The sequence below is a fragment of the Theropithecus gelada genome, chromosome 12 (genome assembly GCF_003255815.1).
Source record: "Theropithecus gelada isolate Dixy chromosome 12, Tgel_1.0, whole genome shotgun sequence".
In the NCBI taxonomy this organism is placed as follows: Eukaryota; Metazoa; Chordata; class Mammalia; order Primates; family Cercopithecidae; genus Theropithecus; species Theropithecus gelada.
Window position 1 is genome coordinate 66,610,139 of NC_037680.1, and position 16,299 is coordinate 66,626,437.

Sequence of the window (16,299 nt, forward strand, 5' to 3'; positions counted from 1 at the left end):
ATTTTTCTTGTGATTATTTTTTGACCATACTTATTTAGAAGTATGATTAATTTCCAAATATTCAGGTATTTTCCAGATATATTTTTGTTACTGGTTTCTAACTTCTGTTGTAATCAGAGAATGTAGTAGGTATTATTGAAATCATTTTACATTTATTAAAAATGGTTTTATGACCCATCTTATGTTCTATCTTGGTGAATGTTTCATGAACACTTGAAAATAATTTGTGTTCAGTTGTTATTGCATGTATGATTCTTTAAATGTCAAGTCAGGTTTGTTTAAGTTCTATATAGCCTTTCTTATTTTCTATCTACTTGTTCTATCAGTTACTAAGTGAGGAGTGTTAAAGTATCCAACTATAATGATGAATCTGACTACTTCTCTTTTCATTTGTCAGTTTTTAGATGTATTTTAAAGCTCTGTAAGTAAGTGCATACATATTTAGGATTATTATGTTTTCATGATAAATTAAATCAACTCTAATCATTATAAAATCATCTTCTTTATCTCTGGCAATATCCCTTGTCCTGAAATCAGCTTTGTGTGACATTAATATAGCTACCCAGCTTTCTTAGGATTAGTGTTTTTATGTTGTATTTTTTCTCATCCATTCACTTTCAGCCTATCTGTGTCTTTATTTTTCCAGTGTTTTTTTTTGGTAGACCACATGTAGTTGGGTGTTGTTTTTTATTCAGTCTTATAACTTCTGCCTTTTGATTGGAGTGTTTAGATTATTTACATTTAATGTAATTTTCAATATGATTTGGTTTAAGTTTAGGGTTCCATCTCTTCTTTGTTCCATTTTTCTTTTTCTGTCTTCTTTCTGATTATTTTTTAGTGTTTCATTTCATCTCCACTATTGATTTACTCACTATGCCTGTTTTTATGTAGATACTTTTTAATTATCATAGTCTACCTTCAAATGATATTTTACTGCTTTATGTATGATTGCTGTCATACATTTTACCTTCACCTATGTTATAAATTCCCTGATACATTGTTGTTATTCTTGCCTTAAACAATTTTCTATAAAAAGCTTTAAGTATTTTTGCATATACCTATATTTCCCAGTGCTCTTCATTTCCTGTGTAGATAAGTGTTTCAACATTAGCACTTTGACATTTTGGGCTGGATTATTCTTTTTTGTGGGGAGGTATGCTGTGTATTGTAAGGTGTTTAGCAGCATTCCTGGCTCAAGTTATTGGATGCCAGCAACAACTCTCCTCATTTCATACACATTAAAAATGCCTTCAAACATTGCCAAATGTTTTATGGGGGGGCAAGTTCTCCCCAGTGGAGAACTACTGTTGAAGATTGAAGTGTCTATATGATAACATTTTCCTTAAGCCTGAAAGAAATCATTTAGCATTTCTTTTACTTCACGATTGTTGGAAACAAATCCTCTCAGCTTTCGTTTGTTTGAAGAAGACATTATTTTAATCTTATGTTGAGACATTTCACTGGATATAGAATTCTATATTGCCAACATTTTTCTTTAAACACTTTAAAGATGTTATTTATATTTCAGATTGCATTGTTTTGACAGGAAATCAATATTACTTATCATTGTTCCTGTATGTAGTGTGTCTTACTCTTTGGCTACTTTTAAGATTTTCTGTTTATCAGTAATTCTCAGCAGTATTATTTTATATGCTTTGATGTGATTTTCTTTATGTTAATACTGCTTTGGATTCATTGAGCTTTCTGGATTTGGGAGTTTATAGTTTTCATTAAATTTGGAAAAAACTCAGCCATTATTTATTCATATATTTTTATCCCCTCATCATTTTCTGGGACTGTAATGACACATATATTAATTAGACAACTTAATGTCCTACAAGTCACAGAGGCTATGTTAATATTACTGCTCAGTCTCTTTTTCTCTCTGTACTTCAGTTTTGATAGCTTCTATTGCTATTTCTTCTGGTACAACTGATTTTTTTTCCTGCAGTATCTAATTGTCTATTAATCTAACCAAGTGAATTTTCATTTCAGATATTATATTTCATCTCCAGACAATTCATATTATGTCTTCTATTTTTTCCTTATTATGCTCATATTTTCCTTTAAAACCTTGAGCATATTTATAGTGGCTGTTTTAAAGTTCTTCTCTGCAAATTCCATTATCTATTTCTTTTTTTTTTTTCAATTGAGACAGAGTCTCACTCTGGAGTGCAGTAGTGTGATCTTGGCTCACTGCAACCTCTGCCTCTAGAGTTCAAGTGATTTTTTTATATTTTTATTTAGAGACAGGGTTTCGCCATGTTGGCCAGGCTAGTCTTGAACTCCTGGCCTCAAGCAGTCCACCCGCCTCAGCCTCCCAAAGTGCTGGGATTACAGGCATTAACCACCATGCCCAGTCATTATCTATGTCTTATTTATTTATTCGTCTATTTCTATTGACTGTTTTTCCCCTTAGTATGAGTCACATTTTTTTTCTCGTTTGTATGTCTAGTAATTTTTTATTGAGTGCAGGGAATTGTAAATATTATGTTGTAGAATAGCTGAAGTTTGTTGTCTTCCTTTGAAGAGTGATGAAGTTGGTTTAGACAAGGAGTCAAGTTACTTGTAGATCAAGTTAATGTTTTAAAGGCTGACTTTTAAGTTTACTAGGGTTGGTCTACAGTAGCCTTTATTCTAGGACTAGTTTAGTCTGATTACTAATGCATGACCTTTCTAGGGTTTTTTAATGCCCTGGGCATTCACTAGTCTTCCTACTCTGGCTACTGAGAATTTAGAGCCCATTGTGAACTCAAGTAAGTGTTCAGCTATTGTTCTTAAGGAGTTCTTTGCCTGTCTCATGAAGTTTCTTTCATTCCATTCATTTACAGCCTATTTCAGATTCAAGGGGACCTCTACAGCCTTTCATTGCATAGCTCCCTCCTCTCTGGCCCTTTGCCCCACAATACCTAGTCTCCTCAGTGTTTCCAATTACTGATCTGTTTCCTTGACTTAGCAAGATGGCTTTTCTCTTAGTTTTCTCCTCCCTTCACTGTGATCCAAAATCTGCCTCTAGGACAATTCTGTGCATCACATCATTTGTTTCCCTTCTCTTAGGAATTACAGTCTTATGCTGCCAGTGTCCAATTTCTGAAAAGTTCTTTCTTATATTTTACCCTATGTTCTAATTGTTTACAGCAGGAAGATAAATAAACTACCTGGTTATTAAATGTGGCCTGAAATAGAAGTCCTAGTATCCAAACATAGCAGAAGGGTGAAAATGAAGCACTTATGATAAGGTAAAAAAAAAGGCTTTCTTCTTACCTTTAGCCCAAAACTCTTAAAAATAAGAAGGTTAACAACCCAATGGAAAAATGGCAAAAAGAAATACATATATATATATACACACACACACACACACAGATATATATATTTATCTGATAAACCTCTGAAAAGATGTTCAACCTCACTCATAGTTAAATAAGAACAAAATTAAAAGATCAGTGAAATACCATTTCTCATTCAAAGTGAGGACAAGCATGAGAAAATATCCCCTTTTTTCCCTCTTGGTGGGAGTATAAGTTTTACTTTTTATCCATTTTGCAGGACAATCTGGCCCTATCTTTTAAATTTTTAAATATGCCGTTGCATTTGACTCAGCAATTCTATCTTTTAGGATTGTACCCTCTGATCAACTTGCATAAACTCTCAAAGATATTTGTAAAGCATGTAATGTTTTAAGTTGGGAACAAAATACATGTACAACTATTAGAAATTAAATAAGTTACAGTATCTCCAGCTGAATCTATATGTACTGACATAGAAAGGTGAATATCAAATACAAGTAGAAAGGAAAATTTTAGAACAGAATTCATTTTATAACTGTGAAAAAAACATTTCATGTATTATATGTATGCTTTTTCCATAGATGTTTCATCCGACTCTCTGACTTTTAACATTAATTATTTGCTGATCTGCTCCAGACTCATATTCAACAGTCTATTTTACACCCCTTTTGGATAGTTAATAGGAATTTTCAACTTAACATGTACAAGGCAGAACTCGTGATTTATCAAAACTACCCTCCCCACGCAATCTTCTCTATTTCAGTAAATGGTGCCACAGTTCAACCAGTTGCTTGCTCATGTCAAACACCTAAGAGTCAAGAAATTTTTCTCACTAGGCTTCCTGCTCCACACCATTTAGTGGAAACAAAGGAATCAGAAAGCCAGAAGGTTAATAAAGTGTGGTCTAGTGTGGGCCACCGAACCCACAAGTACCGTAACTACCACTTTTTAGCTGGCAATGAATTAGTCACGGTATCAGGCACTTCATATACATTATCTCATTTTATCTTCACAAAACTCTGTGAGTATTCTTTCTCCATTTTATATTTGAGTTAACAATTTTGGGCTGGGCACAGTGGCTCACCCCTGTAATCCCAGCACTATGGGAAGCTGAGGCGGGTGGATCACCTGAAGTCAGGTGTTTGAGAACAGCCTGGCCAACATGGCGAAAGCCTCTCTACTAAAAATACAAAAATTAGCTGCATGTGGTGATGCACACCTGTAATCCCAGCTACTCAGGAGGCTGAGGTAGGAGAATTGCTTGAACCCAAGAGGCAGAGGTTGCAGTGAACCGAGATTGGGCCGCTCTACTCCAGCCTGCGAGACAGAGCAAGACTCCCCCCCCCGCAAAAAAAAAGAGATTTTGGACAATAATGCTTTAGTGAAAAATGAGGAGTGTGTGTGTCAGAGAGAGAGAAGGAGAGAGAGAGATACAAATCTTCTCATCCTTCTTTTTCTTGTTGCAGCCTATTGGAACTGCCAGCTGAAGGTGACCAGGTGAAATAGATATCCTGAGCACACCTATTTGATTCCAAGGTTGGTGCTAGCAGAAATATATTATGTATTTCTTGTGAGGTGTTGATTCTCACAGCTGGTCTGTGCAGATATTATAGAATTCATTCTTCCTCGGTTGTATAGAAACTTCCTTTCTTTCTCAGTTATATAAAAATTAGCTGGCTTTTGTCTAGAAGGATGTAGTTTTTTAAATAAATATATTCAGTGTGACAGCTAGCAAAATTGCAAGAGTATTTTACAAATTAATTTCATCATGTTTGTGCCATTCACACAAAAAAATTAATGAAGACACAATGACCCCGATGACCTCATATTCCAGTGGGGGAGACAGACTTGTAAACAGATCTGTTAACATAGAAGGTGGTAAGCGCTCTTCTAAAGATTGAGCAAAGAGCTGTCAGTGCAAAAGCACAGAGGACTTTGCTGGAGGGAATCAAGGTTTAACAGAATAGGTGACATTTGAGCTGGATCTTGAAGGATGGGCAGGAGTTTGCCAGGTGAATGAGGTGATCTCTATATAAAGTGCCTAGTAAAGGGTCAGGCACTTGGTAAGACCCAATAAATGTTCACATCTAGTTCCAGCTAAAGAAGTGTTCCAGGCAGAGGACACGGGTCAGTTCAATTCAAGGGCCATTTATTGAGTACTTTGTATGTGTCAGGCATTGGTCCAGGTTCTTTGGCCTTATATGCCAGGCACATCTTGTGAAGATAGAGAATTATACAAGGGTCTGGTGTGAGCCATATCCAGATCAACTATTTATAGATTTTGTTGTCAGAATGGAGCAGGGATGTTTTAACACTGCTGACACAATGTGTCTTGATTACAAACCCCTACTACTATAGCATTGAAGCACTGAGATGTAAGTAGCTAATGACTGTACAAGATTCCATTTCACGAAGGCAGTGATGACAATCTAGCCTGGCTTCCCCTGTGTTCTGGGTCACTTTGATCTTCACTAGGGGATCAGGTCCAAGCAACAGCTCTGCCTAACAACACAGATCAACACAGATGTAAAGGAAACTAAAACTATTTTACTCCAAAATATACTTTATAAAACATATTTTAAGATGGATATTGAGAGAGTCTGCAGAAAGGAATGGCCCTGCAAGGTTGTCTTTTGTGGAGGAGATTTGTATTTGTAAAGAAAATGTGCATCAGTGAAATCAACAGCCATGCTTTCTCTGAGCCAATCCCCATTCCCCCATTCCCTGACATCTCCCTATTCCCTGACACCTCCCTCTCTGGATCTAGGAAAGATTAACTCAACCACAAGCTACCATCTGTTTTTTCTGAGGGCATCCCTGACATTACCTGAGATATTTTCATCTGCATTACAAGACCTCCTTTAACCCATGCCTTTCTTCTTCTCTCCCTCCCGTACCCTGTGACTCCATGTCCCCCAGAGCCCAGAGGAACTTAGTTCCAGGGAATTGTTTTTTGGGCTCATTCTTTTCCCCTGAAAATAATTTACTCCTAACCCCCATCTTACCTTTCCCCAATGAAGCAAATATTTAAGCATTAACCATCTTGCCTTTCTTTGAGTTTTTCATATTGTATATGACCCCTGTGCACACATGTGCATGTTAGTCAATTTGTATGCATTTTTTCTGTTACTCTATTAGTTTGTTTTAAAGACTTAAATTATTAGACCCTTTGGGGGAAAAAATTTAAACTCCCCTATAGATGGAAGGGTGAGATGCCTGCATTTCCCTTCCAACTCACTAACTCAGCAGGTTCCACTTGCCCTCTCCTCAGTAAGTCCCTTCATTATATCCAGCCACCAAATCTTGAAGCTTTATTCTATGGTATAGTAGGTAAGAAATAAAAATGAAATCCTAAGCACCCGCCACTCCACAACTGACTCAACAAAACTACCTCTTGGCCAAGGGGACCCCAGAGAAACTTTGAAAACCGAGTTCCCAACCATGATGGGATGGGCTTTCTCCCCTAGGGGCTAAACAGAAACCAGCCCTTTCTGAAGACTACCACAGATACAGCTATCCACCTGACATTGCCCCTCCTTTTTACCTGACATTGCCCCTCCCTTTTACCTAATAAGAGACCACTGACTATGGAGTGGTTCTGGCCAGTCTATGGAGTATGCACAGTGAGGGTTTTTGTGCCCTCTACTTTACCTTTTGATGCAAGAGGGCTGAAAACTCCAACCTTGGATCATGTGAGCATACATATGTTTCTCCTTTCATAAATATTCATGACTTTTCCTATAGCTTATTAAATATGCACATTTGGCCACCCCATTCAGCATAAATTCCTGTCTTACTCTTCTGACCCTTGAAGTATCTGTTTCTGACTTCTGGCCAGAGGCTATGCTTCCCAGCCTGTCAGGATGGCCACCTGCAGGCTACAAAGCTTTATGTGAAATAAAGCTCTCCTTTCCAAATTTCTGAATTTAATCATTCTTCAGTTGATATAGTTAACAGTATAGAATAAATAGAATGTATTCTGTTATATACATTTATTACACTAAACACAGAACCTACATATGCCCATCTAATGTAGATTAACACAGAACCACCATATGCTACATCTAAAAGAGAACATTTCTAAATGTAAGGAATATTCTGTGACTGTTTCAAGGGCAGTTTTACTAGTACAGCTGGGTTGCAAACAATAGAAGTAATGTGCTAGATGTTTTACAAATGTTATTTCATTTAATTATCATAGCAATTCTTTAAAATAGGAATTGTTCTATCCATTATACAAATTAGGAAGCTAAGGCACGGAGAACATTTAACTTATCAGAGTAAAATGGTAGAAATGGGATTTGAAGCCACGTATACCCAATTCTAAACCCACTTTCTCTCCACTATAGCAGTTTTCCAGTATTAATGCTACCATTTATTGTGTTTCTACTATATTCCAAACGCAATGTGAGATGCTCAAATACATTCTCCCTGATCCTTATAAAACTTAACGCTTTTAAAAAAAATTGACAAGTAAAAATTATATATATTTATGGCGGACAACATGATGTTCTGTTATATGTATACATTGTGGAATGGCTAAACCAGGCTATTTAACATATGTATTATCTCACATATTTATTTTTTGTATGTGGTGAGAACACTTAAAATCTACTCTCTTGGCAGGGTGTGGTAGCACACGCCTGGAATCCCAGCACTTTGGGAGGCCAAGGCGGGAAGATTGCTTGAGCTCAGGAGTTTGAGACCAGCCTGGGCAATATGGCAAAACCCTGTCTCTACTAAAAATAAAAAAAATTAGCCAGGTGTGGTGGTGTGCACCTGTAGTCCCAACTACTTGGGAGGCTGACGTGGGAGGATTGATGCCTGGGAGGTGGAGGCTGCAGTGAGTCAAGATCACACTGCACTCCAAGCTGGGCGACAGAGCCTGTCTCAAAATAAAATTTAAAAAATCTACTCTCTTGTCAACCTAAAGGAAGAAGCTGAGGCACTAAATTTAATTTTAATGAGTTTACTTGAGCCGAGGTGAGGACAGCTGCCAAGAAGACTCAGACCTGATAACCTTGCATAAGAGTTCCATTTGACCTTTGTAAAAAGTAGGGTTTTAAAGGCAAAAAAGGGAGACCGTGGGCTGATACCAAGTTGTTTTTCAGGAATTCTCATTGGTTTACAGAAATGACATTGATTAGTGATTAGCTATACATTGTTAAACTCTAGGGCATGAATTATAGTGTCCATCATGCAACACTGTTAGGTTAATTACAGCTATTTGCAGCGACAGTCAGTCTAGAGTCCACGTAGCAAGCAGCTTCGAGAGGTGATGAACTCAAGCAGGGAAAGTGGGATGTCACTGCTGCCTTACTTCCATGCCTCTTTGGGCCTGATAATGTGAGGAGACTCACATTCCTCTGAGAAGGTTTCTTCGCTTTCTCACTCTTAAAACAATTAAGTACCTTGCTTGTTGAAGTCACACAGCCAGCAAGTTATGGATCTTGACTTCAAGCCTAGGTCTGAGACTCCGAAGTCTATTTTCTTTATAAGATATTATACCAAAACTTCTCAACCTTGGACATACATCGAGTCAAATGGGTAAATTTGCACAAAGCCCTACCCCCAGAGAGTCTAATTTAATTGGTCTGGAGTAGAGCTCAGGTTTTTTCTTTGTTTTTGTTGTTGTTGTTGTTGTTTGTTTGTTTTTGAGACAGAGTCTGGCTCTGTTGCCCCAGGCTAGAGTGCAGTGGCATGGTCTCTGCCCACTGCAACCTCTGCTTCCTGGGCTCAAGGAATTCTCCTGCCTCAGCCTCCCATGTACCTGGGATTACAGACACCCACCACCATGCCCGGCTAATTTTTGCATTTTTAGTAGAGACAGGGTTTTACCATGTTGGCCAGGCTGGTTTCGAATTCCTCACCTCAAGTGATCCACCCACCTTGGCCTCCCAAAGTGCTGGGATTACAGGCATGAGCCAATATTCCTGGCCAAAGCTCAGGTAATTTTAAAGCTTCTGGGTGATTTTAATGTGCTGACTGATTTGAGACCACTGATGGGAAATATAGTTTATCTATCATGATAGATTGGTGGAAAATGCCCCTTATTAACTATTTTTTGAGGCTATGTTATATAACTCTTTAATGTATTCATGGAGTCAAAAAAAACCACAATAAAATTCCTTTAATCAGATTACAGTCTACAGAGACTGTAGTTAAACAACTGTGATTCAGTCATTTAATTAACTGACATCCCCTCTTCTAACCCACTTGTTGACTGTTTTTAAGGTGATTACATTTTCCCAGAAAGTACTGAAAAACATACAGGAAGGGACATGGGAGTAAGATAAACCTAACTTTCAACCTTGGCTTTCATATTTTCTTGCTAAATGGACTTCGACAAGTTACTTAACATTTTGTAAAATATTGATTGTGAAAGAAGTAAAAGGTATTCTTGAAAAAGGTTTTATCTGGGGACAGATGGAGGGAATGCTGCCTCTGGTGGCCTCCTGTTGGGGTCAGACACATATAGTGCGTTGAAAAAGCCATGGGAAAACTTTTCTAGTTTTCCTAGTCAGCCTGGCTGTGAAGCCCATCTTCTACTTTCTACCACTGCTGCCAACCATTTCCCAAGCCACCTTTCTCTTTACACCTAGTCAGGGGTGATTCCTTCATTGCCAGACCACATGGCATTATTGGGAAGTGGCCAGGAGAGGAGGACTCCCTTTTAACCATAGATGCCAGGGTAGGCAATATATGCTTGAGGGGAGGGAAAGGAAAAGGATATTTTCAATACCATATTAGATTAGACATGAAATATATTTTACCATAGGAACAATGTCTGGATGGTAATTAAGTTTCCTGGTTATTCAATTAAAGCCTATTCATAATTTTGCCAGATATTTACAATATTTTATATGCAAATAATAGTGTATTTCAGTACCTTTTGGGTTCAATAGACTTTGAAGAATTCGTGTGAAAGCTTAACTGTCATTTATAACACCGCTTCTATGAGAAATACTAGATCAGTACTTAGGACTCCAAGAAATAGATCCTCTCGTCTCTACTCGTCTCTAACTCTAACAAATATAGTGTTCACCGATCATCTAGTGAAGAGGGGATGAGGCAGCTGAAAGAATCCTGTTTCCTCTCTGAAGCTTAGCAGAACTCTTTTAGCTCCTGATTATAAGATCACAACATACTTGAGGCCATGGGTCATTTCTTTCCTCCATTTGTGTTCCCCTTCCTCCTGCACAATTTATCACATAGTATAAGCACGTTGTAGATGTTAACATATACATAGATTAAATTTGAAATTGGTAATGACCTCACTGTCAATGGAAAATAGGACACTGATCATCCATACCATACAGTGACAAAACATTTCTTAAATGAGCAGCTTTTGTTGCTGGTAACCAGGTGCCTCTCAGCAATAAGGCTTAAGAGTTGAAGTAACTGGTGTAATAAAATATTATAGTGGAAATTATAAGCATGAAGGCCATGGGAAAGGTTCTGATTGCACTAGAAACTACCTAAAAGACTGTCGTATTTCTTGTACTAATGGGGCTGAAATATCCAAAAAACAAACCTAAATTTGCTTCTACATCTTTCAGCATTACAGTGCAGCCTTTCTAGGCATAGATTAGGAGAGTGGGAACCTGTGAATGGAAATGTTTGGGTAAGTTCTGATGAATCCAACTACAAATCCTTCACTTTGTTTCCCTTCCTCCAAAGAAATCTATCACATAGTATAAGCACATTGTGGATGTTAACATACACATAGATTAGACTTGAAATCAGTAATGACCTCACTATCAATAGAAAATAGGACACTGATAATTTATACAATGTAATGACAAAACATTCCTTAAAATATCACCAATTGTTGCCTGAATTAACAAACTCCACTGAGTCTTAGTTGTTAGTAGGAGCAGTCCTCCTCTTCCATCTGATAACCTGTAATAATTTCACCTGAGGTGGTTTATTTGCAGGAAGATTACGAATCTCCTCAATGTTAATTCCCACTACTTTTCGCTTCCAGACCCTGACCTATTCCATAATTAGCTTCATATCCTCAAAGACTTCAGGGAAGATGGGAAAAGTGAAAAATTAGAAAATATGCATGATGGTTGCAGCCTACACACTTTATGAGGCCATAGTAGGTATTTGTAACTCCCTCTTCCACTCCCCTTCCCGTGCTCCCTTTGCTCAGTTATCATTTTAGCTAGGTGTTATTATTTATCAGTCAGAGTGACCTAAACCTTCATTCCTGAAATATCTGAACCATTGTGGTTCTTGCTTGGCTTGGTTTGCTCTAATCTTGTAAATTTTACCATGGATATGGAAGGAATTGCTCAGATGTGGATATGAAGAGTTGCTCAGATATGGATATGAAGAGTTGCTCAGAGAATCTCTTGCCTTTGAGACAGTCTTCCCTCTGTTTTGTAGTATCAACCCTTTTCCCACTTTATGATTAGGATTAATTGTCCCAGTGAATATAGTAATCCCTTTCTTTCCCTGTTGGTTCAGAGCCTTGAAGACCTCAAAGTGGCTGATGTGGCAGTCTCAGCTTCCATTCAAAGGAACCCTTCTAGTGTTTCCTGGAAAAAGTACTCCTTCCATGGAAACTAAGAGCACAACATTGTGAGGTTGGAAACAAAAGTTATGTGAGTAGGTCATTAGGAATAATAATGGAACCACCAATACTTTCACACTTTCATTTTTGGATCTAAGTATTCTGGCTATGGAAGAAAGAGCATTATATATTAGTTGCTGGCTTGGGGAATATGCTATAACTTGTGGGACAGCTCCCTAGTCTTACAAGTGGCAACATAAGTTGTCAATAGGTTATTCTACCATTTAATCAAGTCAGTTTCTTCCAATGGGCATGAAACCATTTCTTCAACTCAGATTCCTTAAATTTCTCATCAGTGAGACTAGCCAGATCATGGTGGGAGAAAGGAATCCTATGTTCTTAAGCCCAAACATAATCAACATGCCTGTTGCTAGGACCACAGTGTTCATGGGCCCATTGTACAAGCGCCAGGGTGGCTAGGGGAGGCAGCTAACTGGCATCCACAGGATTGGCCATACTCTTTACTTGATTACTGAGAATCTGTTTTACAGTGGATGCCTTTTAGTAAGCATTAATTTGGGACACATATTCTCACTCTGCTTACTTTGAGAGGCCCATCCTAAAACTCTTCTTCAGGCCTCCCTTTAACCATTCTTCCAATTCTGTTTTTCAACGCACTGACTCCTTGGCCAAAGTGCCACTTGCCCATGAATCAATGTGAGTCTCTACTTCTGTCTCTCTTCCAGTTAGGTTTTGAATCATACATCATGAACCCTTCCACCCTGAGGTCTTTCCACCCTGCTCAGCGACATCCTCAGAGCAGGCTCTATGGTGTTCCCTATTGGTTATGAAACCAATAAACCTCTATAACCTTTCTGGTCAGAATGGGACAATCTTCTATCTTGTTCTTTTTACTTAAAGCCGTCTTCTCCCTTCCTTCTCCAGGGCTCCTACCACAATCTTTTCTATAAAGATAAGAAGGATTTTTAAAACTTCAGATGGCTTAAATTTTCCCCATGCAAAAAATTCCAGACACACACAAAAAAATAGAAATGAACTTGGCTGCCTGCTTGAATAATTGGAGAGGAAAAAACTACAGAGATCCTCCCTGAAACACTGTGAAGTATGTATAGCTGATATTATTATACCTATTTTAAAGGTGGCGGAAAGGAAATGTGGAAGGAGTAAAGTGACTTTGCCACAGCTTCCATAACTTCCTATGAATATAAGCAGGGTCCAGGATTATGCCTTCTGGTAGAGTGAGAGGAGAATAAATGCACAACCCCCATGATCGTGATATGTCTGGAGACCTCTGACTTAAGGAGTGGAGAAAGAGAAGTATTGATTGGTGGAAGGAAAATGAATATGCAAAGAGCACTCATGAGTGGGTGATCCCAGAGCTCTGAGTAGAGGGTAAGAATCAGAGTCAGGCTTTCCAGAAAATCCCAGCGTAAGGTCCTTTACCATTGTTTCCTTTTTGTCTTTTTGCTTAGTACATTATCAACAAGTTTTAGAGGCAAAGAATGGAAAAGGATGTAAAACGAATATCCAAATAAATATTTCAAAAAGATTAAAATAGAGATGTGGAACATAGGTAACCTAGTGAAGGACAGAACTACTTAACATTCCAAAAATAAATTTGAGTTAGATTCAAAGTTGTAGAAACTCATAAAGGCCAAAGGAAAAAAAATGTCATATATTAATATCAATTAGAAATTCTCTCTTCAGCAAAACTGAGTTTTAGTTAACTAGATTAAGTGAACATTTTAAAATCAATGTAAGAGATTTTTCCTGGACATCTCATTTTGTGTGTTATAGATACTTTTATTTGTTGTAACAGAAAACTGCCCTGATGGAAACAGGCCCAAGAATTGAGCAGACATCTTTACATTCTGGTAATCCCAGCTGTGTGACCTAAAGCAAGTCATTTAACCTCTCTAGGCCAAAGGCCTGTTTCATCAGTTACAAAGTAAGGAAGTTATGCTAAATGTCCTCTAAGCGTTCTTCCAACTCTCAAATTCAGTTTTTCCATGAAAATTTTAGTTATCCTCAGAAAAGCCCTGACTTAGGTTTTTAGTTGAAAAATTAAAAGATAGGCTCCAGCAGGGGTCACTACAGCCACATCGAGCTTTAAGTCCGATGCTCTTTCATGTTATAGTCGACTGTGTGCACATCACAGTTGCCCTTTGTCTTGATTTTCCATTTGAGACTACATACTCTCTTTGTACCTAAATGTAACCAAATCGATCTTCAAATGTACTCAGCTTATCCATTTCAACTAGGTTTTGTTGTTGTTGTTGTCCGATTCTTTTTATTTGTTTGTTTATTTGTTTATTTATTTATTTTTACTCTGAAATTGGAGAACATTTACTTCCTGTGACTCTGGGGTCCTTCAGAAAAATGTATTTTATTTGATTAGCTACGTTCAATTTTTTGCCTCTGAGAACTGTGATGAGTAAGTATATTTCTTCAAATATATGAGATTACATTAAAACAAAACACAAAATTCAGTCCTATCCTGAAGGTTTTTAAAAAGTCTATGTACACCTGAAAAATGTATTCAGCTCCTTTAGAACCCCTTTTTGAAAATTCTAGAATTCTTTTAATTGCTTCTACTCCTCCATAGTTAACTTGCTATGTACATGAAACCAGAATAGACTAGTTCATATATCCAAGAGCAGGGTAAGGATTTCAACGCCAGTTTTAATTTCAATATTATGTTTTTGCCCTAAAAACTTAGTGACTGTACATGCACCGTAAAGAATTTGAGGATCACTGTTGATGCTCAAAGGTAGACATTCAGCAAAATGTTACTCCCAAAAAACCATGGGACTCCCCAGAGTCCTAAGTTTTAAGAGTAAGTCTTGAGGCTTATATCCTAAGTCTTAGGACTCTTTAGGACTATGATTCAATTTAGGACTACTCCAAAGGGGTTCAGTCTGCCCCAAATGCCCTCCGCAAATTCCATATACTATGCAAAACCTAACACTCGTTCAATTGTGCTAGGAGTCAAGGAGAGTTAACTTCTTACACCATGAAGAGCAGTGTTTCTAGTCCTTTGGCCTGGTGTATATGCCCCCTTCCCCAAATGACTCTACTTAACCTAGAGTAGTTCTTTGTAGGTGTATGTTGTGCAAATGTAATCTCATTGTCCCTTTTCCTCCTTCTAACTACCTGCCTTCTCCTTTGGCAGAGATTGATATTACCCTTTTCAATTGCAGCGCTCCTGCTGCTGCTGCTATTTCCAATATTATTGTGTTAAAGTCCTCATCTAGGCAGGTAGTTGGGTTTATTTCCAGTTGTTAACAAGTGAGGAAAGCCTTCTATACACTCCTTTCACAGTAAGTGGGGGATGGCCTGGTGACAAATACAGTGAGAGTGATAGTGTATGACTGCTGAGACTAGGTGATAAAGGGCATTGCAGCTTCTGCCTTGGTGTCTGGGATTGCTCACTGAGAGCCAGCTGCCATGCCTCAAGCAGTGCCATGGAGAAGATCTGAGGCCTCCTGTCAATAGCCAGCACCAATTTGCCGGGCGCATTAGTGAGATACCTTCAAAGCAGATTCTTCCCAAGAGGATTGAGTCTCCTCTCTTCTCCAGACTTCTTCAGAACAGTCTTTTTTCTACTTATGTATAGCCTCAAACAACCACCTCAGTCTTGATTTTATATAACCAAGCTATCTGCCATAGCTAACTGATCACGTGTCTTTGAGTCCTAGCCTGCGTAAGGTTTATATCCCTTGCCCGATCATGTGTGAAAGATGGAGGTACATAGTTCAGAGAAGGCTCTGATAAAAGGCAGAAGGTGACTCCCAGGGAAAAGTGTGTGAGCCGAAGAGGTCCTTCAAATAGTTTCTATCAATGTCCTGTCCTGCTTCTCCCCTACCACTAGTACTTATACTTAGCATACTGTAGTCTGTAGTCTAATTGCCTGATTATTTTTAATATTCACTCTATTCTGTAGGCCCCTGAAGGGCATGGACTCTAGCTTATTACAGATATATCCTGGCATCTAGCACAATACCGGCATATAGTAGGTAATAACATAAATTTTTGTTGTAATAAATGAATAACTTTGTTTTGAATGTGTACACCTTATTTAAAAAACTTTGATATTTTTACCATATAGTTGCTAACATATTAATAGAAGAACCATCCACACAATTTGAGAACTGAATTTTGCTCTTTACCAATTGACACTTTGCTTAATATTTCTAAGAATAGCAAATGCCTATAAAGTTCAACAATGTACTGCCTTTAAAAAGAAACTTTTTAGTGCCATGTAAATCAGATAACTTGTCAGCGTGTCAGTGGCACATGTCTACATTCAGGGACTGAAACAGAAACTCATTTTAAATTTAATTCTAAAAGACTGAAAAAATATTATTACAGAAATTTTCAGTTTGACACATATGAATTTATTTCAGAAAGTCTGCTGTCTCACAGGAATTCTAACATTAAGATACTTTGATAATAATTGAAAGGAATTTA

The 16,299-nt window shown here is 37.8% G+C and overlaps 1 protein-coding gene across 3 annotated transcripts in view; it reads left to right on the forward strand.

Annotated features, from left to right (window-relative positions):
• C12H2orf88 (chromosome 12 C2orf88 homolog) overlaps positions 1-16,299 on the forward strand; it is a 342,050-nt gene that overhangs the window by 212,588 nt on the left and 113,163 nt on the right. The window contains exons 2-3 of one of the 3 annotated variants that reach the window (XM_025403896.1): positions 4,754-4,823; positions 15,773-15,845. The gene's annotated coding sequence lies outside the window, so the exon portion shown is untranslated. Of the gene's footprint in view, positions 1-4,753; positions 4,824-15,262; positions 15,538-15,772; positions 15,846-16,299 lie in introns of those variants that run through there. The other 2 variants (XM_025403900.1, XM_025403899.1) reach the window with 2 other exon arrangements.